Genomic DNA, 21,860 nt, shown 5'->3' with positions numbered 1-21,860 from the left:
TGGTGCGGGCCACACAGGGTCAATGGGTGGGGGGCTTATCCTCTGGAAGAACCAGGGAAGTAAGCTGCAAGGATCTTGGAGACTGTCTCCTTCAACACCCCTATTCCCACTGCTCAGGTGGAGAAATGGAGGCTCAGAGGGGGCTAATGACTTGTGCAAAGTCACATAGCAAGATGGTGGTTGCTAGGATTCACACCCAGACCACCTGCCCCCTGAAGCCAGTTAAACTCTTAATAAACCCTCCTGCTGCCCAAATACCATAGAGCCACTGGCAAAACTAAGAAAACAAAACCATAGCAATAGTTGTGATAGTAATTCTTATATACTGAGGGCTTAGCAGGTCCCAGGTGTGGGGCTGTGCCCTTCACATGCATGTGTTATTTAGTCCTGGCAGTGGCCCTATAAAGTGTAAGGTCATCATCCCCATTTTAGAGATGAGAACACTGAGGACCAGAGTGATGACATCATTGCCCCAGGCCACAGGGCTAGACAGAAGGAGAGAGATGTAAACCCAGACCTGCCGGTCCGGGATGGCACACCAGAGTCCATGTCCTTAGTCCTGGGATCTTCCTGTAGTATAACTCTTGGGAGTGCCCATGGGCATGGCCTTCTGCTGGCTGCAGCCAGGGCCCTGGCAAAGTCATTGACAGTAAGAGCACGGAGGGCAACCAGCATTTACCTGTTGGTTGCTTTTTAAAAATTCATTTATTTATCCATTCATTCAACTGACAAATATTTACTAAGAGCCTTTTATTTGCAGGCAATATGCCAGGCATTGGGGATACAGTAGTGAACCAAACAGGCAGCCTGCCCTCAAGGACCTCATGTCCAAGTAGGGAGAGGCAGACAATAAACAGAGAAACAATAAAGATGTACCTCAAGTGGTGGTAAGTGCTGCAGAGAAAAATGAAGCAGAAGGAGGGGACAGTGCACAATGGCAGCGTCAGAGGAGGCTTCCCTGAGGTGGTGACATCTGAGCAGTGATCCGAAGAAGGTGAGGGCAGGTGCCTTGTGGGGAGACCCAGAGAAGGGTTTGTGGCAGAGGAAACGCCGGAGCCAAGGCCCCGAGGTGGGAGCGTGCCTGGCTTGTTGGAGGAGAGAGGGCAGCTTGGTGGGGCTGGAGCCGAGCAAGTCAGGGAAGGCTGTTGGCAGGAAGGCAGTGGAGGGGGGATTCAGTGGGAATGGGACTCGGGAGGGTCCTGCAGGATTTTCTTTGGATGGAGATAGGAACCACTGGAGACGATGGGAGTCACTCCATTCTGAGTGGTGGAGTGGAGTGATCTGATTTAGTTTTTAAGAAGGTCCTCTGGCTGCTGGGGTGAGGAGGTACTGTAGGGACCAAGGGAAGGAAGATGGCCTGGAAAGTTCTTGAGGTTTGTAGGTGTCAGACAATGGAGGTTAGGGAGCAGGCCTGGGGGTGGTGACGAAGGGGCCCCTTTGGATAGACTTTAAAGGCTCAGCCCCATGCCTGGGTAGGCGAACCCTCACCAGCATGATGCCAGGTTTTTTGGCTTGAGCAGGAATGGAGGTGTCATTTATGGAGGTGGGAAGGGCTGCAGGAAAAGAATTTGTGCCCAGACTTTGCACATCTCAATCAGTTTAAGCCTCACTTTATACTACTGGTTCTCACACTGGAGCGTGCATCGCAGTCACATGACCAGAATTCTGGGCCCCAAGGCCAGAGTTTCCATTTAGTGGAAGTGGGGCAGGGCCCAACAATTTGCATTTCTAATCAGTCCCCTGGCAGTACCCATGCTGCTGGTCCCAGGGCTTCACCTTGACAACTGCATGATGAAGTGATTGTTGAAGCCGAGAAATGGAGGCTCAGCGAGGGGCAGTGAGCTGTCCAGTCCACACAGGTGGCAGATCAGTGGTCATAAGCCAGCAATTGAGCAGTTTTCCTGGATCCTTGGCCAGCTTCTAGCCCCTGATGGGGAGAGAAGTGAGCTTCTGGGAGTCTATGCCTGAGACCCCATTCCCCCCCACCAAACACACACACACTCAAGCCTGAGTCCTAAGGAAAGGACTCAGGGACCCTCCTTGAGACCTTTCTGCCTCTGTTTCCATAGACACCATAATAAAGGGGGAGAAGAAGGCTGGGGTGCCATGTCTGTTTTCTCCAGCTTCTCTACCCCCTGGGCTGGATCCTATGTGGCTTAGCTGAGCGCTGTGCCCAGGAGGAAGTCTGGTGAGGTTTACTGCAAAACAGGCATCTTTATGACTTTGTTTCACCACCGTTTGCTGTGTTCACATGGGGTGGTGGTCAGGGGTGCTGCCCACCATCTATTTCTGGTTTTCTATGAAGGGCACATGCAGGGATGGTACTTTCCTGCCCCTTGAAGTCAGGCTTGGCTGCAGGACTTGATTCAGCCAAAGATCTGTGCTCAGAGGTGAGGCGTGCCTCTTCCTAGTGGAAGACTGAAGAGCTGCTGAGCATCTACTATCTCCAGCCCCTACCAGGGAGACTAGTGGGCTCTTCATGGGGGGCTCACCAGCCTGAGTGCCTGATGGGGGATGATGTGGAAGAGGCCCTGCCAACCAGAGATGGACAGGTAATGGGAGTAGGAAACAAAACCTTGTGTTTGTAAGCCAGGGGTTGGCAAACTTTCTTGGCCAGATGACAAATATTGTAGGCTTGTCACAGCTATTGAGCTCTGCCATTGTAGCAAGGCAGCAGCCATGGGCGACAGTGTGTGCATGAGTGCTTGTGACTATGCACCAATGAAACTTTATTAACCAAAACAAGTGGCCAACTTTTCCACCCCCTTTGAAGCCTTGAGATTGGGGGTTGCTTCTTTCTGCATCATGACCTGGCCATCCCGACTATTACACATTCATTGGTGGCTTTGCTGGCATAGGTGACAGCACCTGCTATCCCTACACAAGCGCAGGGGGGTAAATAGGGAACCTACATTTGACTTTAGCTGGAGATCTTGTAGTTTGCTTTCTGGATCCTCTTCTTGCCCTTCTCCCGGCTCTCTGTCCTGGCAGGCGGGCCTTCCCGGATCATGTCAGTGGCCTCCCATGCCCTCCTTTCCAGCTGGATCTGGCCCATGGGGAGCACTGGCGGGACCTGGCAAGGAAGAGAGTTAGGTTGGCGTATTTATTTCCCAGCTCCTTCCCGATAGGGTTGTCTCAGACTGGCTGTGTCCCTCAACTGAGGACCACAGTTGCTGTCAGGGGGCTCTTTCTGTCTCCTGAGGACAGTGGCTTCTCTCCTCTACCCGACTGGCTAATGACAGCACCACTTGCACCAGCCCTGGGTGCTGCCTTATCCTTTGTGGGTTCCTCTACCCTGCCCATCCTCTTGGAGGGGGCCATCTGCTCCTGCTGGGACTCTGACTGGGACCACTTTGAAGGCACACATGTCTGGGATCAAATTCTGATCAGGTCACTGCTTTGGGTAAATCGTTTCATCTCTCTGAGCCCCCTGGATTTTCTCTTCTGCACAATGGAGCAAAAATAACCTCCAGAAGAGGAGGAGGGGTTTCATAAACTATGAAATCTGTTCAGTGTCAGGAATCATAATTAGTGTTAGGGAGAAAGGGAAGAAGGGAGGGAAGGAGGAATCCTCACAACAGCTCAAGGAGAGCAGAGCCATTAGCCTGTTGGCAAGCTGGGACCCAAGGCTAAGGCCGGGTGGGATGGGGTGTTCGGGACACCAAGGCTCTGAGCCCTGGACAGATGCCACTACAGCCGTCACTGTGTCAGTCCTTTCTAGGGATATTGCAGATAAAGGTTCCCTAAAAGCAGAAAATGAGCCCTCAGTCAAGCCCAGAATCAAACGTGGGCTTTTCCACTCCTTGCGTGTCTGTGGGCAGGTGGCACCCCTTCTCCGTGCTTCATCTAAACACGGGGATGAAAATACCTGCTCCATGTGAGGGTTGGAACACAAGCTCCAGGCAGGCAGGCATCCCGACTCTCTTTTTGAAGGCTGTATGCCCAGTGTCTGATACATAACGGTTGCTCAGTGTTTACAGGATGAATGAATGAGGAAATTAATGCATTCATGTAAAGCACTTAGGACCACACCTGCCATTAGAGGAGCCAGTGAATGGTAGCCCCAGGGGCGCAATTACTGGTATCTGAGTTTTGTCTTTGCCTGCTTAACAAGAGGCAGGGTGCCTGGGGTTTAACTGCCTGGGCCCTGCAGTTGGCCTGCCTGGGTTCAAATCCTGATTCTACCAATTTTCAGCCCTGTGACCTCTGGCACCTCATTTAAACTTCTGCGTGTAGAAGACAGGGTTTAAAGGAACACTCAGCTTGTCAAATTGCTGAGGATTGTGTGAGTGTTAATGGAGCCTGGCACAGTCACCCTAGTGAGTGGTGGCCGTCACCCTTCACTCCTGCTGGGGCCAGGCCAAGCACCAGGGGGCTTGCCGAAATTACTGCTGCCCGGGGGACAGGAGGCCTGGGCGACTTGCTGTGTGACATTGGACTGTCACTGCCCTCCAAGGCCTCAGCTCTCCTATCTGTGCAGTGGGAGGTGGGGGCTGAAGTGGCAGCCTCTGAGGTCCCTTGTGGCTGCATATAAGCCCACCCTTGCTATGTCATCTGCATGGCCCAGGAGATGGAGCATCTGGATGTGACTAGCCCCTGGGCAGGATGGGGAGCAGAGTCTTCTTCGCATATGGGGACCAGTGGCAAGAAAAATAATTTCACGAACAATAGTACTACTGTATCCTTGTCCTGATCAGTACCATGTTAAAGCTTCGAGGCAGGAGGAAGGCTGCCTGGGAGTGAGGGTCCCTGCCCTTTACGGCCCCTCCTCTTCTATAATTCCTCCATCCCTACCCAGCAGTAGGGCCCAATGGCTGGGTGCGGCCGGAAGTGACAGTCCTTTGGCATCCAGAGCTGGGAGATGCGTTTCTCAGAAGTGCCACTGAGCCTTCTTTTTTTAACCACCACGAGCTGACTAATGCCCGTGAGTGTCAGTCCCTCCTGCTCTGGGTGGCAGTGCAGGTGCCCCAGAGAATGGGAGTGAGGCAGAGGACCACGGCAGGGAGAGGAGGCTGCCACCTCCAGAAGCTGCCAGGATGCTCGAGTCACACATGTCCAAGCCTCTGTCCCTCTGCCAGGGTTCCTGTCCTCTGCATCTACCCCTGAGAGGAAGCTCTCATACCTCTCTCTGAACCTCAGCTTCCTTGCAGAGGTGCCACCTCCTTTTCTGGATGTCATCTTGTCCCCTTCTGAGCCCCATCCATCTCCCTCTCTGGACATCTGCCTTCTCACTGAACGCCTCCCACTTTCCCAGAGAGACTCTTGGTAAATGCTGGCAGGATGGGTTGCAGGGAATTCAGCCCTGCCCTGGGAGTTAGGAATCCTGGCTGAGGATCCACTTCAGCAGCTTTTAACTCCAAGGTGACTTTGTGCAACTCTCGTCCCTGTCTGAGTCTCAGTTCCCTCATCTGTGTAGTGAGAGGGTCAGATGAAGTGAGTGAAAAGGTCCCTTCCCAGGTTGAGCAGGGAAGGTTCCCTGGAAAGCCCAGGCCCTTCTGGTTGGGTGGGTCTGAGCTTCAGAACCTTTCAGCCATGGCGATGGTACCCCTCACCAGAGAGCATGTCCTCTGAGCAGCCGGGGTTCTCAGCAGCTGTCTCCTCAGAGTATTTTTGGATTGCCTTGTTGTTGCAAAAGTAGTTCCAACTTCCCCTTCCCTGAGTCAGCAGTGCTGGTGCACAGGCGCCTGCCTTTGGTCTAGCTCTCACCATACTTTCCACCTTGCACAGTCTAAAACTCGTCCAGGCCATATCTCTTGACATTGGCCAAGCACGCTCCCAGGGTTCCCCTAGCCTGTTAACATACAACACCAAGGGCCCAGAATCCTACACAGAACTCATTTTGATGAGCTGGTGTAGGATTTGGGAACTCTGGCTCCAGGGTCAAGTCTGATTTTTGTGGCAGCCATGAAAATGTACCTCTCAGACGCCCTGCTGCAGGGAGCATGTTTGTCTGACAGCCCCAGCTGCTGCCCCTGGGGATGGGCCACCTTGCTCAGGCAGAGCCCCTGCTTCCTGAGGGCTGCTCTTGACCAGTGACTGTGCATGATGGCAATACTACAGCAGGCCCATTCCAGAGAGAGGCAGAGCTCCTCACATAATGAGTTTGGCTCAAGGACTCCCCATTGGCTTGGCTGAACCTTTCTGCAATTTCAGACTGTCCCTACTGCATCTGCCTTCTCTCCCCTTCTCCATCACCAGGTTTCAGGCCTGCAGCATTACAGTCCGAAGACTGTCTTTTCCTGATTCCTTTCTCAAAAACTTCTGCTGGTCTGATCTAATCCTGACATCTGCTTCTCGGAGGAACACACTAATACAGTTATCAGCTGGTAGGCTGTTAAAGTTATGTTACAGCAAATGGTAACAGCAACAACTAATATTTAATGAGCACATATTGTGGGCCAGCCAAAATCTTCTCTCATTCTCCCTCTAATTCTGAGGGAGGTGTTCTCGCCATCCTGTTATACAATGAGGAAACAGACGTTCAGAGAAGGAGGTAACTTACGCAAAGCCACCATTGGAGTGTTCAAAGTGCTTTGTTATGATCTGTGTCACCCTGTATACTATATAAGCTGGGCAATACAGGCAACAAGTCACTTTTTGTTAATCACTGTATCCTCCTTCCCAGAGACTCACTTAGACCTTGGCATGTAGAAGCTTGTCAATAAGTATTTGCGGAAAATGCAAGTGAATAAATGAGCAATGAAAGAGCTGTGAACAGTGGCTAAGTGGCTTATCCACACTGCAAAAAAGCTCTACTTAGGTTGCAAAAAGAAGCAGCTTTTGTTTGAAAGTCCTCAGCCCTGGTTAAACATGAAGGTGTGAGCCTAAGTTTCTATATTTATTAAAACATATTTAGCTTTTCTTCCTTTCTCTTTCACTCCTGTTGTCTCCATGCTTAGGAGGTAGAGCAGAGCAATGCAAGGAATTAGTCAAATCTGGAAGGACACTTGGCTCTGCCATTCACAATCTTCTGTGCCTCAGTTTACTTATCACTAAAATGGGGGTAGTAATGTCTACTTCATCAAGTGCCTGGCAGAGGGAGGATTGAGCAGGCACACAGTGGGTCCTGTTATCCTGCCATTATCTCCTGTTAGCCCACAGAGGCTGGGCACAGCCCTGGTGCCAAGCTTGAGCTGAGGGGAAAGGTCTGAGGGCTGCAGTGTTTGGAACATCAGTCTTCAGAGGGGCTCAGGGAGCCCAGTGCTGGCAGCATGTTCCCTTCCCCCAGCCACACGGTGGCATCCTGCCAGCCTTTCTAAGCCTGCGGGTGAGTCTCCGGCCCCTGGATGTCCCAGTTTCTGCCAACAGCAGAGGGACCAAGTGTGAGTCACTGCATGAACACCAGGTTTCTGCAGCTGCCCTTGGGCCAGCCGGGCCTGACTGGATTAGTAACTGGATCACAGTCCCCGCCTCTGAGCGTGCCAGGGGCTGAGGCACTCGAGGCTGGCTGTCCCTGCAGCAGGGAGCTTGTCTCTGCTGTTCCAGCCTCCTGGGCCCTTCCTTCATAGACAGGGAAGGGAAGGGTTTCTTCAGGGCCACTCTGATACTTAGGGGCAGAGTACAGACTAGAAACTACATTTCCTAGCCAAGGGTTCATTCATTCATTCATTTATTCATTCACTCATATTTTGTGTCCTAGCTCTAAAAAATATACCTCAGTTCCATCCACTCTACCCCTCCCAGTGATAGTTCTCACCGGGATGGATGCAGCAGCTGCTGTCCAGTCCTTTCTCACACAGCAGCAGGGAGCTTTATGAAATTAGATCATGTTACCCCCTGTTCCCCTCCTATGGTCTCCCATCTCTCTAAATAAAGAGCCAAGGCCTCTTTCCCTCTCCATCCTTCCTGTAACCACTACCCCCACCACTCACTTGCTTCCAGTCATGTTAGGCTCCACAGTGCATCTGGAAGATCCCAAGCTGGTCCCACCTCAGAACCTTCCTGTGTGCTGTTCCCTCTGTCTGGAGCATTTGTCCCCCAGCATCTCCATGACTGGTTTCCTCTGCCTGTCCCATGTCAGGGCAAACATCCCTCCCTTAGGCAGCCTGGCCAGAGCAGCTTTCCTGCCCCACCCCTGGCCAAGCCCTGCCTTGTTTCCTCACAGCACGGAGCTCCATCACAGTTATCTTGCTGGTTCATTTTCTTACTTGTGTATCAACTGTAGCCCCCTCAAGAATGGATGCTTCCTGCAGGCATGGGTCTAATTCTCCTTTGTGGCCGCAGTACCTAAAAGAATCTGGTATGGAGTAGGTGCTCAAAAATTATTTCTTGTGTGGATGAATGAATGAATGAACAAATGAATGAAAGAAAAGTCTGAGCAACAGGATTGGTGGATATGGCTGGAGGACTGATCTTGTGGAAAACTTACCAAAGAAAAAAGTCTGCTTGTACTTCCTTACTTACTAAATCCCACTTTATCTGTGAGCAGTGCCTTCTTCCCTTCTCCTAGGCCTTCTCCTAAGCTCCCAGCAGACCCCCTTCTGCTGCTTGCTCTCTTGCTACTGATTCAGGCATCTTCTCAAGAAAACTAATTCACTCAGGTGCAATAACCAAGCACTCCCATTCAAAGGAAGTTTTTTTTTTGCCCAGCAGCCTTCAAAGGTTGAAGCCAAAGAAATGAAAAGCTAATGGTGGAATCTCTGCTACTAGTGAGGTTAGGGGGCTGTCCTGACTCCCTGAGATCACATTCAGTATGCAGCTATCCCTTTGTCTCAGGTAACAGCTGGGTGCCCACCCCCAAGTCAGACTAGATGACACAGACTTCTGGATTTCATTGGTCTCTGTCACCTCACTCCCCTCCCTCACTTACCACTCTTCCCTAGATAAATCAACCAGGTCAGTCAACACGTTTTGATGAAAAAGAAACAAGTTAGTCTTTTGACTCGACAAAGTGGGCCTTTCTCAAGGCAGAGGGGCTGGGGCAGTCAGGAGCATGTGGAATAAGCTCTGCCAGGCCAAGACAAGGCCCCTTTTGTGTCCAGAGACAAAGATAGAGTGTCCCAGCAAGATGGGGCCAGGGCCTTTCCAACACCAGCTCCGGCAGCCCGGATTGGCTGGCATTCAGACAAGTCCACCCTGTGACTGGGCGGCCCAGGCTCCTAGCCACCAGCCATCCCCACCCCTCCCTTTGGCAAACAATTGGGTGGGAGTGAAATAAATCATGAAACCAGATGGTCTGCCCTGTCCTGGCCGCCTGGTACTCATGGAGTTGAGATTTCTCAGATCCTACAGACCTGGTACTTGTGGGGTCAAGAGGCCCTGAGGCTTCTACAGGCTTTAGCGATGAACAGACTTCTTGGGTTTGGTTCCAGGTTGGATGACCTTGGACAAGTCATTCCACCTCTCTGAGCCTCTGTTTCCCCATTTGTAAAATGGCACAATAACAGTTCACCTCAAGCTATTGTGTAGAGTAAGTGAGACGGCATCTCTAAAGAACAAGGCACAGAGAGGGCACACACTCATGATGCACAGCACTTTACAGTTTATATGTCACTTTACTGACTGAAAAAGAAACTGAGGCTTGGAGGGCATCTGGAGAATCTGAATTCCTGGGGAGCTGAGGTATTCCAGAAGAGCAGCAGCAATGTCACGAGTGGTACAGGCTGACAGATCCTGAGGTGGTAAAAGGGTCTCCAAGGCAGAAATACTGAGCGAGTCCGAGTCTAATGCTGGGCGGGCTCTTTCCTTTTTTTTTTTTGTTTTTTTTTTGTTTTTTGGCCAGGTTAAGGCTGCCTTGCCTTTTAAGACTGAGTTTAGTCTATGGAAGAAGGAAATTCACTTTTCATTAGGAAACCTTTTGCACTGTTTAAAATGTTTGCGATGTGGCAAAAGATATGTTAATGGAAACATTTTGTTCATTTATTTAACAGATATTTATTAAGCATTTACTATTATTCATCAGTATTGTTGAATGAGATGGGAGAGATCCTGGTCCCTGGGGGCTGACACTCTAGTTCAGGGGCCCTCAGGCTGGGATGCACATCAGAATCACTTGGGGAGCTTTAAAAAAAAACCCGGACCTCTGGGCCCCACTCCAGTGATCCTGATTCAGCTGGTCTGCAGGGGGCGATCAGGATTTTAAACAGCTCAGGTATAACTCCAGTGCGGAGGGGTGGCTAGAGAGCATCCGGTTTGGGGCAGGAGATGAGCAAATCAAATCACCAACAGGCCCGTCCGGTAGTGGTGCACACTGCGCAGCAGAAGGCCCAGCCGGACTGGATTGCTATTGAAGACAGCTTGGTAGGAGAGGACTGCTTGGGGAGGTGACACTGGAGGAGAAGGGGCCCAAGAAAAGTGAAGGAATGAATCATGGGAAACCTGGCGGTGGGGTGCGGAGGGTGGTTGGAGGGGAGCGGCCAGGGTAAGATTCTAGATGAACAGATGGATTCTTAGTCAAGAGAAGATGCGAAACGCTTGTTAGTGATTAGTAAATTGCAGCAGCTGGTTTCCCCAGGCCTGAAGGAGTTAATGCGGCTCGGCCCGACTTTCTTCCTCTTCCTGGCAGATCCTCTGACCCTTGGCCCTAGTAACCCACATAGAAGGTGGCAAGAAAAACCTGGATTTTCCTCACCTGTCCCATTATGCTCAAAATGGGATGAAGTAACCACTTCCTCTCCCCTCACCAGCCCCAAACCCCACCCAGCACATAGAAACATGGGGCTTGGAGGACTGCAAGGGAGAGGCAGCTACCAGAAGTCAAGCAGCCGCACCCAGTGCCTTGGAGAAGGTGTATCTTCTACGAGGCTGGGGAGCTGACCGGGGTCCTGGGGGCCCCAGAGCTGGGGAGGAGTCTGGCCTCATAGACCAGAAGTAGGCTGGGCATGGCCAGATGTGGGGACAGTGGCCTGATGGGTAACTAGGCCATGAGCACTGCTCAGCATGACTGGGGCTCTCGGTGTCACCTCCCCTGGAATTCAGAGGCGTAGCTTCTCATAGTCTTCAATATTAGAGTAATAACTTAGAAAGTTATTTTACAGTGTTATGTTAAAATTGTGTTCAAATAATACAGAAGTGCCATATCCTCTTAGCAGCTTAGATTAGAATGTTGTGTTACAATGTCTTATAATATTGCAGCAGGATGTTATATAATGTTATGTGTTAGGGTAGTGTGTAGCTTTAGAGTGTTGGATGAAAATGTGGATTAGAACTGTGCTAAATTGTTGAATTAGAATATTAAGCTGTGTCAGAATGTTATATTTGTATGTTATAATAGTATATTAGAGTTTTACATTATGGAATTGTGTCAGAACACTTTTTTGCATGTTTTTTTTGGATGGCATGTTGAATCTTAAAATCCAAAGCCCACTCATGGAACCGTGGCATGATTGGTTGGGGTGCAGTATGCCACCTGGCTCGGAAATGTCAGGAGCGCTGGATTGCAGTTCAGTTTGACACAGACTTTTCCCCCAACTCTTCCTCTCTTGGGGCCTCAGTTTCCCCATTTTTAAGATGAGAACTGTTAGGCAGTGTTCTCTACAGCCTCTCTCACACTGACTGCTTATGGAGCTTTGAGCGCCGGAATCTGGCCTTTTGAGGGCAGGAAGTGAGAATTCTCGTTAACAATGAGGTTGATCTTAATCGGGAATGAATGACTTTCTGGGAGTAAACAGCTTCCTCACTGACAGGAAAAGTAAGAGGATCAAGTGACCAGGGTGAGAGAAACTCCAAGCAGCCAGAACATGGGGCTTCCTGCCAACTGCCCATTGCCTTGCTAAAGGCATAACGGCCTCCAGGCTACAGATTTGCCAGGGACCTGTGCCTCCCCCCAGGAACACTCTTCACTCCTCCACATCCTCCTCCAGCCTCTCCAGACCCCAAGGCTGAGCACAGTGCTGGGATCCCCACCACTGACCAAAGCGAGAACTTCTGACTTCTGAACCCCACCCCTCACCCCCACTCCCAACCTTGGCCAGACCCTCATCATCTCACAGTTCCAGCCCTTCCCCATGTGGGTCAGACCCCTTCAGAAGTGGGCCTTGAACAGGTGGTTTGAGCAGAAAGGCCCTCGGCCTCCTGAACCCCAACCCTCACTGCTCTTTCCTCCCAGGAAAACCCACATGCTCACACATACTCTGATCCATACAGTTGCAGGGTTTTCACACACCTCCACCCACAGGGCCCAGTGGGCTCTGATCTAAGACAGTGAAGGGTTAAGAACATGTCCAGCAGACCAGCTGATGACCAGAGTGCTTTGGTGCAAGCCCCTTCCCCTTCTGAACCTGTGTCCTCAACCGCAAAATGGGGTGAGGGTTTTGACCTTATTAGGCATGGTGGGCATGAGCTTGAGATGCTGTCTGCAAAGCATTTAGTTCAGTACCTATCAAGTGTCAAGCGCGCTGAGCTTGTTGAGGTTGAGGTTGTCCATACCTGGGCACCTGCCATGTTCTTGCCCTTGCTTCCAGCCTGGTGTCTGGAACCCAGCTTCCCTGCATGCTCGGGCCGGGAGAGTAACATCCAGTCCATAGCCTACGGTCATGTTGAGATGAAAGGGGGAATCCATGGGAAAAAGAGATCCAGGAGTCTGGGAGCTTGGAAGAAGGCTTCCCTAGGAAGCTGGAAGCAAGCATGATGAGTTTTGCTGAAACAAGTCCCTTGATAACTTGCAAGGGCATCTGGTAAGGCAGACAAGGGCTTGAAACCTGGAGTCAAGTGGCGAGGCAAGGTTCTAGCCCCACATTACTTCACTGGCTCACCTCTTCCTCTCTCAGTGGGTCAGTTATCTTACCTAGAAAGGGAATTAAAAAGGTACTTCTCACAGGACCATTTGGGAGTTAATTAAGGTAGTTACAACACTTAAATCCAAAAAGGGCTGTAAGGTGCCTTGTGTGGCACAGGGATGTAGAGCAAAGAGGATCATGCAGAAACAGAGAAGTGAAAGGGAATGTGGAGAGGGTATGACTAAGAGGATTGCATCCCCGGAGCAACTTACAGAAATAATATGTCGTAGGCAGTGAGCAGACTTGAGTCTAAATACCAGCTTTGTCATTAGCTTGCTGTGTGACCTTCAGCTGGTCACATCGATGTTCACCCTGCCCTCCCTGGGCCTCAGTATCTTCATAAGCAACACGAGCCAGCCAGACTGGATGACCTCCAATGGTGCATCCTGGTTCCTGCAAGGGCTTGTAGCTGCACAAGAGCTACAGGCTTGGGCAACTCCAGTTGCCCACAATTCCTAAACACCTTCATTCTCACGATTTACCCAGGATAGCAAAGAAAGGATCTCTAACTCCTGGAATGGAAAGTTGGGATTGCTGTTTACAGTCAGTGGCCAGAACCCCTGACTTGGCATTGATTAGTGAGGCTTAGGGGTGATTCCCAGATCCTACTTGTCTGTTTTCCTGTGGTCACCTGCTAGGAACAGTGGAAAGTGAGCAAATGTATGCTAGGCATGGCGCCTAGCACTGGAGCAAAGCAGTGAACAATACAGTGCAAGGTTTTGCTCTCATGGAACTAATATTCAGGGAATGAAATGGACACTACATTAGAGCTGTGCTGTTTGGTACAAATACGTTTATTATTTTCTTATTTTCTTACTGAATTGACAATTTAATCAACATGTAATGTCCTTCCTTGTTTCTTGCAACAGTGTTGATTTAAAGTCTATTTTGTCTGATGTTAGTAAAGCCACCATAGCTCTCTCTTGATTCCTATTTACATGGTATATCTTTCTCCACCCTTTCACTTCAACCTATTTGTGTCTTTGGATCCAAAGTGAGTCTATTGTAAGCAGCATATAGTTGGATATGGTATTTTTAAATCCATTCTGCCAATTTATGCTTTTTGATTGGAGAGTTTAATAAATTTTTATTTAAATTACTGTTAAAGAAGAACTTAATTTTGCTAATTTGCTATTTTCTGTTTGTCTTATAGCTATTTTTGTCCCTCATTTCCTCTAGTATTACCTTCTTTTGTGTTTAGTCAGTTTTTATAGTGACATGTTTTGATTCCATTCTCATTTCCTTTTGTGTATATTCTATAGATACTTATGACATCTATAGAAAAATCTATTAAAATATAGATTTTAATGATTATCATAGGGATTACATATAACATCCCAAAGTTATAACAATCTAATTTGAATTGATACCAACTTAATTTCAATTGTATACAAAAATTCTATTCCTGTCCAGCTCTGCCCCTTCTCCCACTTTGTTACTGATGTCACAGATTATACCTTTGCACATTGTGTACCTATTAACATAGATTTATAATTACTTTTATTCATTAAATTAAATAAATGAAAACTGGAGTTACAAACCCAAATTCAGTAATATTTGCTTTTATATTTGCCAAGCGTTAACTTTTATCAGAGATTTTTATTTCTTCATACAAGTTTGAGTTACTGTCTAGTAGTATCTTTTCATTTCATCCTGAGAACCTCATTTTAGCAGTATTTTACAGGGCAGGTCTAGTGGTAATGAACTCCCTCAGTTTTTGTTTATCTTGAAATGTCTTAATTTCTCCCCCATTTTTAAAGGACAGTTTTGCTGACTGTGGAGTTCTTGGTTGAATTTTTTTTCTTTCAGTTCTTTAGATATATCTTCTGACTGCCTTCTAGCCTTGAAGGTTTCTGCTCAGAAATAGGCTGATAATCATATTGAGAATCCTTTGTTGTGATGAGTCATTTCTTGCTGCCTTCAGGATTTTCTCTTTGGCTTTGGTTTTTATAGTTTGATCATAGTATGACTCAGTGTATGTCAATCAGAGTATATCCTACTTAGACTTGGTTCAGCTTCTTGGATTTGTAGATACATGTACTTCACCAAATTTGGGAAGTTTTAGTCATTATTTCTTCAAATAATCTCTCTGCTCCTTTCTCTCCTCTTCTGGGATTCCCATAATACATATATTGTTCCTTTGATGCTGTCCAAGAAGTCCCATTGAGCTCTGTTTATCTCTCTTTATTCCTTTTTCTTCTCTTCAGACTCAATAATTTCAATTTTCCTTTCTTCAAGTTCACTGATTCTTTCTTCAGCCTGCTCAAACGTACTGGCATGAAAAGCAGCAAAGTGGAAGTCTAGGAAGCTCCAGGCTTTCATCTTTCCCACAGAAGCATCAAAAGCAAAACAAAAACAAAAACCAGAAACTGCATGGAACCAATATATAGGAGCTCTGGAAAACAGTCAAAGTTTTAGAGCAACCAAGTGAACATCCAATAAAGATGACGGGCAAGAGGTTATGGGTGGGCACATACAACAGACCATTTATGGACCTGGGCATCTGTGGATCCTGTGGCACCTGCAGCTTTCATGAGTAGTGTGTTCTGCTTCTCCCACCTGAGATCCATGTTAGACAAAAGAGGGGCCAGGCCTCCAAGCAGCCCTCAACGTTAGAATGGTGCAAATAAAGTCTGCTTTGCAACCTCTGATTTGCAAAAGGAATTGGGATCTGGGCTGCTGCCTCTTCCAGACCAAGAGCACCATTGCACCAGGGAAAGGAGGGAACAAGGACTAGTAAGACTGACACAAAAATTTTCCCACTATTTTGAGGGCAGTCTTTTCTTGACTGGGTGTTCACTTTGTTGTTGTAAATCTTTGATTATTTTCTGAAGCTTTCATATTAATTCAGCCCAGTTTCTGGGGGTTGTTTTTATTTTTTATTTTGATGCTTCCATGGGAGGGGCAAGAGCTTGGAGCTTCCTAATCTGCCATTTTGCTATTTCTGATGGACAATACATTAGAAACACTCGAATACCCGTGTGCACAATACAGGGAAATGAACAGTATCACTGGTGTGATATGTGCAGGGTAGAAGCTACCATGTATAATTGGGATTATGAAAGACCCTGGGGAAGGGGAAGGAAGAAGCCAGGAACGGAGTTGAGAAAACTGCAAAAACGAAGACCCCAAGATAGGAAAGTACTTGTTTGTCTGAGCCTGGTTAGAAGGCTGACATGTCTGAAGCCCAAGGAGGCCTGGGGGCTAAAGCAAACATGGCCTGGGAGCAGGAAGAACATCTGGGGCTTTATTCTAATTGTAACGAAAACTCATAGAGGTTTTTAAGAACTAAGGAGACCTTGTGATTTTTGTTTAACATGGCAAGGCTGCTGTGTAGACAAGGTCTCTGTGTATGGTGGAAGCAGGGAGACCAGTGAGGAGGTGCGTATAGGTGCCCTGATGAGAGATGAATCAAGGATCTGGGAATTAGGAGCTAGCTCTTGGCAGGAGTCACAGTGAGGCTGAGAGTTCTGTGGGGACAGTCTAGCAACATCCCTGAGGACTTGCAGAGGTGGGCCAGGGAAAAGCACTAGCCAGGTCAAGCCACGCAGAGGTCTGGGGCCAGCGAGGTGGGGGAGTTCTTTTGCCCATGGACTTTTTTTTGAAGTTCTGTGCCCACCCCTCCCAGCTGTGCCTTTCTCCAGGGAGAAGAAGACAAGCCATGCCCCTGGGGTCTGCAGAACTGGCATCTGAAAGGTCCATGGTTTTCAAAGGAGAACTGGACCATTGAGAAGATGGGGAAGCTAGAGCCCTGAGGAGGGGATGTGGCTGTGGCCTCCCAGCAAGTGGGCTCTCTTCAGTGGGGATGAGTCAGGGACCATGTCATTCAGTTCCTGCTAATACTGAGCATCAGATCAGGGTTCTCAGTGTGTCAGAGGTTAAACACAGGGATTCCAGAGTTTGGCTGGCCTGGCCAGAGTCCTGACCCTCTGACTCAGGGTGTCATGTTGTGGCAGCTACTGCCCCTCTCTGAGCCTCACTTTCCTCATTGTACAATGGGGTGATAAAAGTCCCCACAACACTGGGTCCTTATAGACTCTGTGAAATATGTCAAAGCACTTAGCAGATGGCCAGCTCATGGTAAATAATCAATAATTGATCTTTGCAATGGAACTGCTAATTACTGTGATAATTGGTTAGTTATCACAGTAATTAGCATTTGAGATGGACCTCCAGGTTGGTTGGAGCTGTGCATGCCGGCCAGGGTGGCCTTCCAGGAGAAGGGAGCAGCCTTGGCCAAGGTTTGGAGGAAGAAAAGCGTTTCTTAGTCCTTCCAAGGCAGTCAGAAAAGAGTGGCTCATTTGGGCCACATAAAGAGCTTGGGATGGTAGGGTGAGTACAAGGGAATCAAGTCATTAGATTGTAGCTAGATTGCAGATAGGGGAGCTGGGAAGTGATGCAGAGCTGCGGGTGTTTCTCAGGAAGGGAGGACCCTTCGTAGAGCTGGGCTCCAGGGAGATCACTGCGGGCCTGTACCCACACCAGAGGCCTTGATCCCTGCCCAGAGCCCTGTCAGTGGTCTAGTTCAGGGATGCTGAGGCCCAGCCTGGGGCAACAGGAATGTGAACAGAGGGCAATTCCAGAGGTATGAGGAGGTAGAATCAACAAGCCCTGTACTCAGCTGGAAGTGGCAAGGTTGGGGGAGGCCCCAAAGCTGACTCCCTGATTGCCAACTTGGGCAACTGGATGGTTGAGATGAAGGTCAAGGACAGAAGAGATTTGGGAAGGAGATGGTGGTGGCAACTCCGGACACGCCTTGCCTGAGGGGCCTATGAGCCCCCTGCACAGGCAGTTGGCTCTGTAGGTCTGGACTGAGGGAGAGGTCTTGGGACGGGGAGGAGTACCCGACAAGGTTATACCTTGAAGTTGGCTGGTTGGTGGAGGGGCACGGGCAGAGGAGGGAGGGTGGGGAAGGGGCACGGGCTGCTGCTGACTCCTCAGCCCATCTGGGGCCCCAGTCTGGCCCTGGGACGGGCTTGTCTCTCTCCTTGCTGCCATTCCCACTTCTTCTCATCTTACACTTCCTTTCTGGCCCTCGCTGATCTGCGTCATTTTAGGGAACTTGGAAACCAGGCCTCGTGTCTTTAACTTACAAAATTATACACTCCAATGAGCTGGAAAGGGGCTTTTGGAATAATTCTATTGAAAATATGTGGGTTTTCGCCTTGAAATGATCTTCCTGAAATTATCCCCTTTCTCTCTTTATAAATATTAAAAAGAAGGAACCAGAGGAGCTTAGTGCTTTAAATCCCTATTCAGGGACTCTCTCATCTGCCTCCCAGGAAAGCAACCAGTCATTTCTGAAGAAGAAGAGGAGGAGGCTGACCCGGTTGTCTTTAACATGAGCCCCCCAGACCCCAAATACCCCCCTTGGATTATCCCTGACCCATCCCTCCTTGTTGCCTTACAGCCATGCTGCGATTGGCTGGAATATTATGTGGCAGTGGGGGGTGGGGCGTGGGTGTGAGGGAGTCAGGAAGGTGGGGAGGGGAGGGGGAAAGGCTGCAGAGGCAGAGGCCGAGACACTGAGGAGAAGATGAGTAGATGGAGGGAGATGAGGGCAGGGACAGGACAGGACAGGGACAGAATGAGAGAGACAAACATCTCTGGGGAGAGAGAAAGAGACACACTTAGCTAGAGCTGAGGAGTAGACACACAGAATATGGAGAGAGAATGTAGCACACAGGTGCTGAGAGAGAGAAAAGGAAGGCATAGGAATGAGAAACTGGGAGGGTTGGAGGAGGCCAGAGGTGAAACACAATGTAGAGAGAGGCCCACAGGATGGAGCCGGCACAGACTGACAGGTGGGGCTGAAAGGGGCCATGGGGAGAGACACAGCAAGGTGGGGACACACAGGTGTGGGTGCCGAGGTGGCGAGGAGACCAGATGGGCTTGTGCCACTCTCAGGCTGAAGGCTGGCTTGTGCTGGCAGTGAATGTGTGACTCATGTGCCCAATGGCATCTGATGGGGGGAGCTCCTCATTCTCAGCCGGGTCCTAGTGGCACCCACCTGAGTCCCATGAGTTATGTTAAGCATTGTCAACCTTTGACACACATGGGAGGGGAGGGGACAGAGGGGAGACGCTAACAGAACCTGGCTTAGGAGACAGGTGGACCTGAGTTCAAAGATCAGCTCTGCCGATCACCACCATGTCATGTTAGGCATGGTGCTCCATCCTTGGAGCCTCGGGTTTGTCATCTGAGTAATGGGAAGAGTGATACCTAATCGCTGGGTTGCTCTGTCACCTAGATGAGGCACTTCCTGCCTGTAAGGGGCTTGGCACTGTGCCTGGCAATAGTATTTGCTCCACCTCATGTGAATCAGTTGACATTCATCCTGGAGTCTGCGGATCAGCTACAATCCTCCTGTGGTCTCAGACCTGACTAGCATTGGTCCTGGAGACCTGGGGTAAGACCCATACCCCACAGACACCTTGAAAGGGGAAATCCATAGGAGGAAGGGAATGGGAAGTTTTTGTGTCTGGGAGAGCTCCTGAGGCAGCTTTCCTAGGCAGCCATAGTGGGTGCAAGAGGTAGGAGGGCTGCGTGCACTTAAGTGGTCTCCTCCTCCCTGAAAAGGGACCTGGGAAGGAAGGAAGCACACTGACCTGTGGCTCTCTGTGTGACCTTGAGCCCCTTCTGGACTTCTGCCTGCCCATCTGACCGAAAGTGTAGCAAGCTTCTGGCAATGAAAGGGCCTTTAAGGCCTTAACACTTAGGGGGTCTCAAAGACTATAATTATAACCAGCTCAGCCTGGGGTGGGAGTGGGGGTGGGGGTGGGGAGGGTGTCCCCTGTTCCCCCCACCCACCAGACTGTAGCAGGAACAGCAGCCTGCTGCCTTCTGAAGGCTCTGTCACAAAGCGCAGTGGTCGGTTACTGGCTACCACGTAAGCCAAGCCCTTGATCTGCCGTGTTTGAGGAAACCCTTTGTTCCTTTCAAGTCTCTATTCTTTCAGCTGGGGCTGATACAGAAACTGAAGCCGTGAGTTTTCTCTTTCTTCCTTTTCTTTTTGGATTTTTAAAAATAACTGGCTTGTGCATTCAGACAGTGTTCCAGAACTGGGTTCCCAGGCTGAGGTTCAGGGCCAGGGACTCCAGCAGCCCCTTACTCTGGGGAAGGCCCAGGAGGAGGGAAAGCCAAAAGTAGGGGGTGGGAGGGCATTAAGCTTGTGCCCAAGGGAGACAGTGGCTCAGGAGCCAGCGCTGGGCAGCACAGGGCAAAAGGGTGGGGGTTCTAATCCTGGCTGCAGCACCACCATGCTGGCTGATCCTGAGGTACTCCTATCCCCTTCTTGACCTGGGTTTTATGAAGAGTAAGAGTAGAGCCAGAGCAGAGATGGCTGCCTCTCTGTTGCTGGGTCCAAACCAGACATTGCTAATCAATCGCCCTTCCCCAGCTTGGATGAGCCCTGAGATCCGTTCCAAGACAGTGCTCTGTGGGTCTACTACGAACCGGCTTTGGCTTGCCAAGTGACACCTCCCTCACATCCTGGGAGATCACCTCCAAGGTGCCGCCATGAAGTGGGCACTCAATAAATATTTGCTGGCAGGATGGACATTTTTTTCTTTAAGTCCTTACTGCATGTCAGGCATTGTTCTAAATACTTTTTAAGCAGTGAACAAAACAGAGTTCCTGACCTCAATCCAATGTGTGGGGGAGACAGGCCATAAGCAGATAAGCAGAGAGCTGTATCAGATGTCAGGTGGTGATCAGTGCTATGAAGAAAGATGAACCAGAATAAAACAATAGAGAGTGACAGAGTGTGGGTGTGTGGGGGAGGGTACGTTGTAGGTAAGGTCATCAGAGAAGGACTTCTGAGGAGATGATACTGGGACAGAGAACTCAGCAAAGTGAGAGAATCTCTTAAGATTCCCATCACTCTGAGACTTCGAGTCTAAACTGGTTTGACAACTAAGATTCTAATTTCTGTTGCATAAGATGAATCCATGAATCTAGGAACCTATAACTAAAATTACAGGTTTTTACTGCCCTCACATTCCATGACAATGATTCTAGAATTTTGTGACTGAAATTTTAGGATTCACTGAAGCATCTTTTTGCTTGAATAGACCAGGATTCATTGCCTACCCTCTCCTTGCTACCCCTAGGAAACAGAGCTGAAAATAGAAACCATCAAAACAACAAGCCATTCCAGCTCTAAGTGCCATAGTAAACAAATGGTCCAATGTTGCTCTGATGGTTTAATTGCAGCAGTTCCAGACAAGCCCATTCATGAAGGATCTTCTGTTGATGTAGAGGAGGAGAGAGCCCCAAGGGAAGGGGTGGCTTGTGGCTAGCCCTGGGGGGAGTCTCTGCACCACCCTGGTGAGGCTGGTGCTCTGCGGAATCAGTTGGAGATCAGCAACCAAGCTCTGGTGGGCTGGATCAGGCCCCCTTTGCCTTTGGGGATCAAGATAGTGGATATTTTAATTAAGAGGATAAAGAGAGGTCTCTCTGAGGAGGTGGCATTAGAGCTGGCCTAAGAGAATGCCAGTTCCCAGACAACCAGGGGATGCAAGTCCCAGGCGGTGGGAAGAACAAAGTCAAAGATCCTGAGCTAAGAGAGAGTTTGGCTGGTTCCCAAAACAGCTGGAATGTAGGAAAATGAGATGGGATCAGGAGGGCAGGGTGGGCAGCTGGATCCCTTATAGGGGTTTATAGACTTGCGTTAGGAAGCTACTGGCAGGTTTTAAAAGAGTAGTAATAATGTAATTCCAAAAGATACCCAGGAGCTTGGAGTACAGTGGACTATGGGGGGCAAAAGTGGAGGGTGGGAGACCAGGGAGAGACTGGTATTCATCCCCGTGGGAGGCGATGCTGGCTTGGGTTTAGATGGTAGTGGGAATCCATCTGTTGATCCCTTCCCTCCCTCCCTCCCTCCCTCCCTCCATCCATCCATCCATTAACCAAACATGTAGTAAGTGTCTATGGGGAGTCATGCACAATGCTGGGATTACAAGGATGAATTAAACACAGTCCCAACCACAAGGAGCTCACAAAATGCAGAGTACACGGCAGAGCAGTGCAACAGTAGGGTAGGAATGCTCCAGTCAAGAAAGGCACAAGGTATTGTGTGAACTCAGGAGGGTGATTCACTGAGCCTGGGAAGCTGGAAAAGGCCTCCTGGAGGAGATGCTGAGG

General features: G+C 49.4%; 1 protein-coding gene and 1 long non-coding RNA gene across 7 annotated transcripts in view; one reads left to right on the top strand and one right to left on the bottom strand.

The window, feature by feature from the left end:
* Nucleotides 1-21,860, top strand: part of LOC108404558 (signal-regulatory protein beta-1-like) — a 196,509-nt gene that overhangs the window by 19,877 nt on the left and 154,772 nt on the right. The window lies entirely within an intron of this gene.
* On the bottom strand, nucleotides 590-8,021 carry LOC140849520 (uncharacterized). Its single transcript, XR_012131503.1, has 3 exons — nucleotides 7,872-8,021; nucleotides 2,913-3,073; nucleotides 590-1,927 (listed from the first exon to the last, which is right to left on the bottom strand). It is a non-coding gene; the product is annotated as an uncharacterized lncRNA (long non-coding RNA).

Source organism: Manis javanica, chromosome 5 (assembly GCF_040802235.1).
Source record: "Manis javanica isolate MJ-LG chromosome 5, MJ_LKY, whole genome shotgun sequence".
Taxonomy (NCBI): domain Eukaryota; kingdom Metazoa; phylum Chordata; class Mammalia; order Pholidota; family Manidae; genus Manis; species Manis javanica.
The sequence above is the reverse complement of the archived record's forward strand: the minus strand, read 5'-3'. Positions and strand labels throughout refer to the sequence as shown.